General features: G+C 44.7%; 1 protein-coding gene across 1 annotated transcript in view; it reads left to right on the top strand.

Moving 5' to 3' along the window:
• The first annotated feature begins 4,611 nt into the window (after positions 1-4,611).
• The window catches only part of LOC134345395 (beta-galactoside alpha-2,6-sialyltransferase 1-like), a 123,947-nt gene continuing 120,610 nt past the window's right edge, over positions 4,612-7,948 (top strand). The window contains exon 1 of the mRNA XM_063045994.1: positions 4,612-4,737. The gene's annotated coding sequence lies outside the window, so the exon portion shown is untranslated. The remainder of the gene's footprint in view (positions 4,738-7,948) is intronic.

Raw genomic sequence — 7,948 nt, 5'->3', positions numbered from 1 at the left:
TATTGACAATATTCTTGCGGACCGGCCGACCGGGGGGGGGGGGGGGGGAGGGTGTGTTCAAGTAGGGTTAAACTCACCTCAACATGTCTCTTACAGTTAGGGTTGCCAACTTTCTCACTCCCAAATAAGGGACAAAAGTAGCAGTCAAATCCCGGTACACTTTATCCCAAGAAAGACTACCATGAAGCTTTGCACGGGCACCTGTGTGCGCATGCACGTACGTGCCTATTTTTTTCCCCACAAATCAGTTTTGCCTTCATCTTCCCGACTACACTGTACATACATTATTTCTGCTTTATATAGGCTGTGTATTTATCCTATAATTCCTGCTTTTACTATATGTTAGTGTTATTTATTTTCGGTGTTATGTGTTATTTGGTATGATTTGTTAGGTTATTTTTTGGGTCTGGGAACGCTCAAAAATTTTTCCCATATAAATTAATGGTAATTGCTTCTTCGCTTCACGCCATTTCGGCACGAAAGGTTTCATAGGAACGCTCTACCTTAGCGGGGGAAATACTTTATACTTTATACTCTATTGTTGCCAGACAATTGATACTAGAAAGTACAATCATCACAGCGATATTTGATTCTGCGCTTCCCGCTCCCTGGATTACAAATCGATAGTAAATACGGAACAAGGGCGGTCCCCTATGGGATAAACCAAAATTTAGCCCAATATACGGGATGTCCCGGCAAATACGGGACAGTTGGCAATCGTGTGTTCGAGTTCAACAGTACATGACAGGGAATGAGGAAAGGTGCAGCTGAGACTCATATCGTTTCCTCATGGCCCGGTAGCACATGCTTTGCGGCCCCGTACCGGTCCGCGGTCCGGTGGTTGGGGACCACTGATGTCGACAGCTGGGTTGCAACAGCCATGGATTATCCCCATCAACAGAGTGCCTGAAGTTGTAATGTTAGTGTAAGAAGATTATTTAATGGTAAGTGTTGACTTGGTGGGCTGTAGAACCTATTTTTATGTTGTGTACTTCAATGAGAACCAATAGAACTGTTCTGTTTTTTTTTTGAAAATTAGCTATTTGGTAAGTTTTCTAATTAGAAGTATTTATCTTTGCACTTACTCAACATACTTCTTGAAAGAAATACAATATGCTGCTCTTGCATTTACCTGTTAAATGTGTAAATAACAAAATATCTTTTAAAGGAAACTGTGGTTAAACTATTATAAATTATCACTAAAACTCAATTTACAATAAACCTCATTTAGATCTAAGAATTCACATCCATTACACTGACCTGGCCAATTTAGACTCAGTTGCACAGAACGAAAGTGGAAGTAACTTTATCCGAAGCTCTGTATGCTTACTTACATTTTCGTAACTGAGTATTTAATTAAAGCAGACTTCATTTTCAGTTAATTGCTTGGAGTTTAGCAGCAGATGTGTGAAAAGAATTGCAAACATTTACTTCAGTTGATTTCTACAGTGCATTAAACACAGAAGTAAATTTTTTTTTTATTTCAAAATATACTTTATTCAAAAATAAATATATACAATATACCATTCAATAACTTTCCATCCTTTACATACGTTTCCATTATACTCGGTACATATCCGTATTTATAGCCACCCACGTGGCACTCCAGTAGTTCAGCTTACCATATCATTGTTGAGGGGTATACTCCCCACCCACCGACCCCTCCCACTCCCGCGGGTGGAGAAACCTAAACTGTGGTCCTTCCCCACCGGGCCCTTGCGGCGGCTGCACCGTGTTTCAGTGCGTCCCTCAGCACGTACTCCTGCAGCCGAGAATGTGCCAGTCGGCAGCATTCTCCCACGGACATCTCCATGTGCTGGTAGATCATCAAGTTTCGGGCCGAACAAAGAGCGTCTTTCACCGAGTTGATGATCTGCCAGCAGCACCGGATGTTGGTCTCCGTGTGCATCCCCGGGAACAGCCCGTAGATCAGAGAGTCCTCTGTTACGCAGCTGCTAGGGATAAAACGTGACACTAGCCCGTCCATCCTCCTCCACACCCTCTTTGCGAACTGGCAGTGTGCAAAGAGGTGGGTCACAGACTCCTCCTCACTGCAGTCCTCCTGTGGGCAGTGCGGTGCGGAGACGACGTTCCGGGTTTACAGGAGGGCTCTGACTGGGAGGGCCCCTCTCACCGCCAGCCAGGCGAGGTCTTGGTGCCTGTTGGTTAGATCTGGCGATGAGGCATTTTGCCAGATGAACTGGACAGTCTGCTCAGGGAACCACCCCACTGTGTCCATCACGTCCTTCTCCTGCAGTGCCTGCAGGACACTACGTGCCGACCACTGCCTGATGGCCCTGTGGTCAAAGACGTTCTCCTGGAAGAACTTTGCTACGTAGGACAGGTATGCCGGCAACGACCAGCTGACTGGGGCATTGCGCGGGAGTGGGGCCAGACCCATCCTTCGTAGCCAGGGCGACAAGTAGAACCTGGGTACATAGTGGTACTTGGTGCCCACATACCTGGGTTCTACACACAACCTGATGCAGCCACATACGAAGCTGGCCATCAGGGTGAGGGCGACATTGGGGACGTTCTTGCCCCCGTTGTCCAGGGACTTGCGCATGACGGTTCGTCTCACCCGCTCCATCTTGGATCCCCAGACGAATCTGAAGACAGTCCGGGTGATTTCCGAGCTGTAGGAGCGGGGAATGGGCCACACCTGTGCCAAGTACAGCAGCCCTGAGAGCACCTCACACCTGATGACCAGGTTCTTGCCCGTTATCGACAGGGAGCGCCCTCCCCACAGTCCCAGTTTCTGTTTCACCTTGGCAGTCCGCTCCTGCCAGTTCTTGTTGCATGCCTCAGCCCCTCCGAACCAGATCCTCAACACCTTCACGTGGTCAGACCTGATGGTGAAGGGGACGCTGGATCGGTCGTGCCAGTTGCCGAAGAGCATGGTTTCGCTCTTCGTGCGGTTGACCCTGGTCCCAGACGCTAGCTCGAACTGTTCGCAGGTGCCAATCAACCTGCGAACTGACCTCGGATCAGAGCAGAAGACGGTGACGTCGTCCATGTACAGGGAGGTTTTCACTTGGGTCCCTCCACTGCCTGGCAGCGTCACCCCTCTTATGCCCTCATCCCTCCTGATGGCTTCCGCAAAGGGTTCTATGCAGCAGACAAACAAGACAGGGGAGAGGGGACAGCCCTGCCTGACTCCAGACCTGATGGGGAAGCTGTCTGTTTCCCACCCGTTGACCTGGACTGCACTACGGATGTCTGTGTAGAGCAGTCTGATCCAATTCTGGATTCCCTCCCCAAATCCCATTTTGGAGAGCACGTCTGCCATGTACGTGTGCGATATCCTGTCGAAGGCTTTCTCCTGGTCCAAGCTGACCAGGCAGGCGTCCACCCCCCTGTCCTGCACGTAGGCGATGGTGTCCCTCAGCAGCGCGAGGCTGTCTGAGATCTTCCTGCCCGGTACAGCACAAGTTTGGTCTGGGTGGATCACCTGTCCCAGAGCAGACTTGACCCTGTTGGCGACAGCCTTGGACAGGATCTTGTAGTCCACATTCAGGAGAGAGATGGGTCTCCAATTTCTAATGTCCTCCCTTTCCCCCTTCTGCTTGTAGATGAGGGTGATGATGCCCTTCCTCATGGACTCAGACATACTGCCGGCCAGAAGCATAGCGTTGTACACTTCCAGCAGGTCTGGGCCCATCCAGTTCCACAGAGCCGAGTACAACTCAGCCGGTAAGCCGTCGCTTCCGGGAGTCTTAACCGACCCAAAGGAACGGATGGAGCCTGTCAGCTCGTCCAGGGTCAGTGGCTGATCCAGACTCTCCCGCTTGCCATCGTCTAAGACCTGCGTGATAGACGACAGGAAGTTGCGGGAGGCTGTGGATTCTGTGGCCTTTTCGTCGTACAGACCGGCATAGAAGGACTTGCAGATCCTCAGTATGTCGCTCTGTGAGGACGTGACTGAGCCGTCCTCTTCCTTAAGGTTGTGGTTCACAGAGCTCCCCCTGTGAACCTTTTGGAAGAAGAAGCGTGAGCACGTCTCATCCTGCTCCACAGTTTGGACCCTTGATCGGAAGATGATCTTGGAGGATTCAGCGGCGAGGTGTTGGGCTTGCCGGCCCTTCACCTCTCGCAATTCCTCCCTGACATCCACCCCCTTCCACTGCAGAAGGAGAAGTTGCTGCAACTCTGTCTGGAGTTTACGCAGTTCCTTCTGCTCCTGCCTTGCCTTCTGGATACCCTTGCGGATGAAGAACCAGGATGTGCATGTGTGAATTTTTAACAACCACCCTATCCCTCAGACAGGAAATGAAACTGACAGTTTAGTTTGCAGTTGTTTTAACAGCAACAGACACTTTACACTCTTAAAAAAAAAGAGTATTTTTACTTTTATTTACCCAACTCCATAGTTCAGAGCAGATAAGAGTTTAAAGTATCCCAAGTCGTTTTAGATTCCTCAGATGAACCATTTCAAATTTCATTCTATAATATATAATATTAGAGCAATTGCCAGGAAACACACATGTTCTGGAAAACTCAGCACTTGCCATCATTGCATTGTGGAAGTGAAAGTAACTTTTAACTTTGCACAACAAGCTACTAAATTAGAAATCTAAATGCTGCTGTCTAAACTCTTCTGTTCCACCCGGGATGTGTCAGAGAATGGATCACAAATTTGATGAGAACTTCAACTACTTACAAGCTGACTACTGGAGCAAATTCAAGGGGTTTGGCGACCGATTTGCTCCTAATTGGCGACCGATTTGCTCCTAATTGGTATGTGCGTGCATTTGCAATATACAAATTGTTAGATATGAGATATTAATGCAAATGCTGAGAATAAAGAAATAATAGAGCAGGAGAGCTGGTATGGAAAAAATCAGAAATGAGTGAAAATATGATAGACAGACACATAAATATGCAGCATATAGAGAAATCTGGGCTCGCAGGCAGATCACTAAAGGCCTCCGTGTGTTGGGGGGGGGTTGGGAGGAGATGGAAAAGGGATTTGTTTCACTGCTGCTGTTGCTGCTGAATGTGTTGCGTTGTTGTGTTGAACATTGTGGGCATGCAATGCAGGTGCCAGAATGTACAAATGTAGACACCTGCAGGTCGCCTCCAGCACATCTTTGGGTGTGTTGGTTTTTGATACAAACAATGCATTTCACTGTATGTCTTGACAAACTTATAAATAAACCTGGGTCATGCAGGTGAAGATATCTGATGTTGAAAGATCTGAAACATTCTGTGACCCCGGGTTACATCAATGTTGATGTGTCTGAATGCATCGCAAGATGTATCATTCTATCTATAAATAAATCTGAATCTGAGCAGGGACTTAGTTTAATTTTGTATTGTGTTCCGTTGAAGGGTCTGTTTCTGTAGTGTACTGTTCAGTGTTCTAGAAACACTTAGCTATGTTTAACAAAATAAAAGTTATGGAAGCATTAAAAAAGTCAACCTCAGGGCTAAACGAACAAAACATGAAAACCTGAACAGAGTCACAAAGCACTACAACGAAATCACAGGAGCTTTGGCTCATCCGGTCCCTGGAATCCTGTTTTTCTTTCTAGTCCCATCTATCTGCATCCAGACCATAGCACTCCAGATCTCTCTCCTTTACGTACCCATCCAAACTTCTCTTAAAATGAACCCGCATCCGCCACCTCCACGGGCAGCTCATTCAACCATCTGAGTGAAAGATTTCCCCTTAAGTATTTCAGTTTTTGTCCTAAATCTATGACCTCTAGTTCTAGTTCTGGCCAACATCGGGGGAACAGGCCTGCTTCCTTAAAGGCCCCATCAATTCCCCTCATAACTTTGTATACCTCTATAAGATCTTCCCTCATTATCCTACACTCTAAGGAATAAAGTCTGCATCTATTCCGCCTTCCGTATAACTCAGGTCCTCAAGTCCCAGTGACATCTTTGTAAATTTTCTCTGCACTCTTTCAAGCATATTGACATAATTGGCAAATGATACCAAAAAATCTAATTAGTAAACGCAAGAAATTGCATTACCTTTCAATTGTTGAACAATTTCTGCTCCTTTTACTCATTTTTGCCTCTGTTTCTTTCTCCTTATATAGCAGCTATCGACATTCTTCCGAAATATATTTCCTGCTGGTCTGGATTAAATAAATCAATGAGATGCATTGGTGCAGAAACCTCATGGTGCCTGTCACTACAGAGTAGTTGCTGAGAAAAATGTATTTTGCCAAATTTACAACAGAAAATAAATAATCTGAGTTGCCAACATGTTGCCTTCGTATCAGACCAAAATCATGTTCCTCAGATATTTACTTTCAATCAACTCTGTGGGAGTGTTGTACAGATGAAACTGCAAGACGTTTACTACCTGTTACATCTTGCTCTGTTACCATATAAATATAAATAAATAGATGTTTTACACATTCAATGATCTCTGCTGACTCTCAACAAAAGATTGGTTGTCATAAAACCACTTGTACTATTTCTAATACAGTATCATATAAATTATAAATGAAGCTGAAAAACTTCCTCTGCAATTTACTCTATCATTTTCGTGCAGAATGGAGTTCTCTTCACATCACTGACAGAATTACAGAGTGAATCAATACAGTAGAAGCTAATTGGCTTATCATACAGGCTCCATTTAAGTATACTCCATCAAGTTCACTTCCACATTTACCCTATAGCATTGGAAGTTCTTTCCTTTCAGACACTTGTTTCATTTTGAATACTAGTGTTGAATGTCTCTATTGTTACCAAATTAATTCATTACAAATTCTTACTACTTGCTGTGTTAAAAAGCTTTTTGCTCTATTTGATCTACTCTGAGGCCAATCATCTTCACTCAGTGCTTCTGGTCGTTGTCAATTCTGCCAATGAGAACAATTCATCACAATCTACTCTGTCAATGTGCTTCATGATTTTCAATATTGAACCTCCATCAGAAGTTCTAATTCTAAGAACAATGTGCCTAACTACTGATCACAATCAAACAACCATAGTCCTTCTTTCCTAAATCATTTTGATAAATGTCCTCTGCAAACTTTCAGCTCCCTACACATCTTCCCTAAAGCACAGCACCCTGACTAGGATACAATACCTGTACTCCAGATTTGGTAGAATCAATGGCCTGTAAAGTTTCATCTTTGTTTCCTTGCTTTTGCACTCCTCCTTCTATTTACAAAGTGCAGGTTTCTGTATATACAGTGGCATGCAAAAGTTTGGACACCCCTGATCAAAATTTCTGTTACTATGAATAGCTAAGCTTGTGAAAGATGACCTGATTTCCAAAAGGCATAAAGTTAAAGATGATACATTTCTTTAATATTTTAAGCAAGATTACTTTTTTATTTCCATCTTTTACAGTTTCAAAATAACAAAAAAGGAAAAGGGCCCAAAGCAAAAGTTCGGGCACCCTGCATGTTCAGTACTTAGTAACATCCCCTTTGGCAAGTATCACAGCTTGTAAAGGCTTTCTGTAGCCAGATAAGAGTCTTTCAATTCTTGTTTGAGGGATTTTCACCCATTCTTCCTTGCAAAAGGCTTCTAGTTCTGTGAGATTCTTGGGGGGGTCTTGCATGCACTTCTCTTTTGAGGTCTATCCACAGATTTTCGATGATGTTTAGGTCGGAGGACTGTAAGGGTGATGGCAAAACGTTCAGCTTGTGCCTCTTGAGGTAGTCCATTGTGGATTTTCAATTATGTTTTGGATCATTATCCTGTTGTAGAAACCATCCACTTTTCATCTTCAGCTTTTTTACAGACGGTGTGATGTTTGCTTCCAGAATTTGCTGGCATTTAATTAAATTCATTCTTCCCTCCGCCAGTGAAATGTTATCCGTGCCACTGGCTGCTACACAAGCATAATCAATCCACCCCTGTGCTTAACAGTTGGAGAGGTGCTCTTTTCATGAAATTCTGCACCTTTTTTCTCCAAACATACCTTTGCTCATTGCGGCCAAAAAGTTCTATTTTAACTTCATCAGTCCATGGGACT

The sequence above is a fragment of the Mobula hypostoma genome, chromosome 4 (genome assembly GCF_963921235.1).
Source record: "Mobula hypostoma chromosome 4, sMobHyp1.1, whole genome shotgun sequence".
Taxonomy (NCBI): Eukaryota; Metazoa; Chordata; class Chondrichthyes; order Myliobatiformes; family Myliobatidae; genus Mobula; species Mobula hypostoma.
Note: the sequence above shows the minus strand (reverse complement) of the source record. Positions and strands in the feature narration are given on the sequence as shown.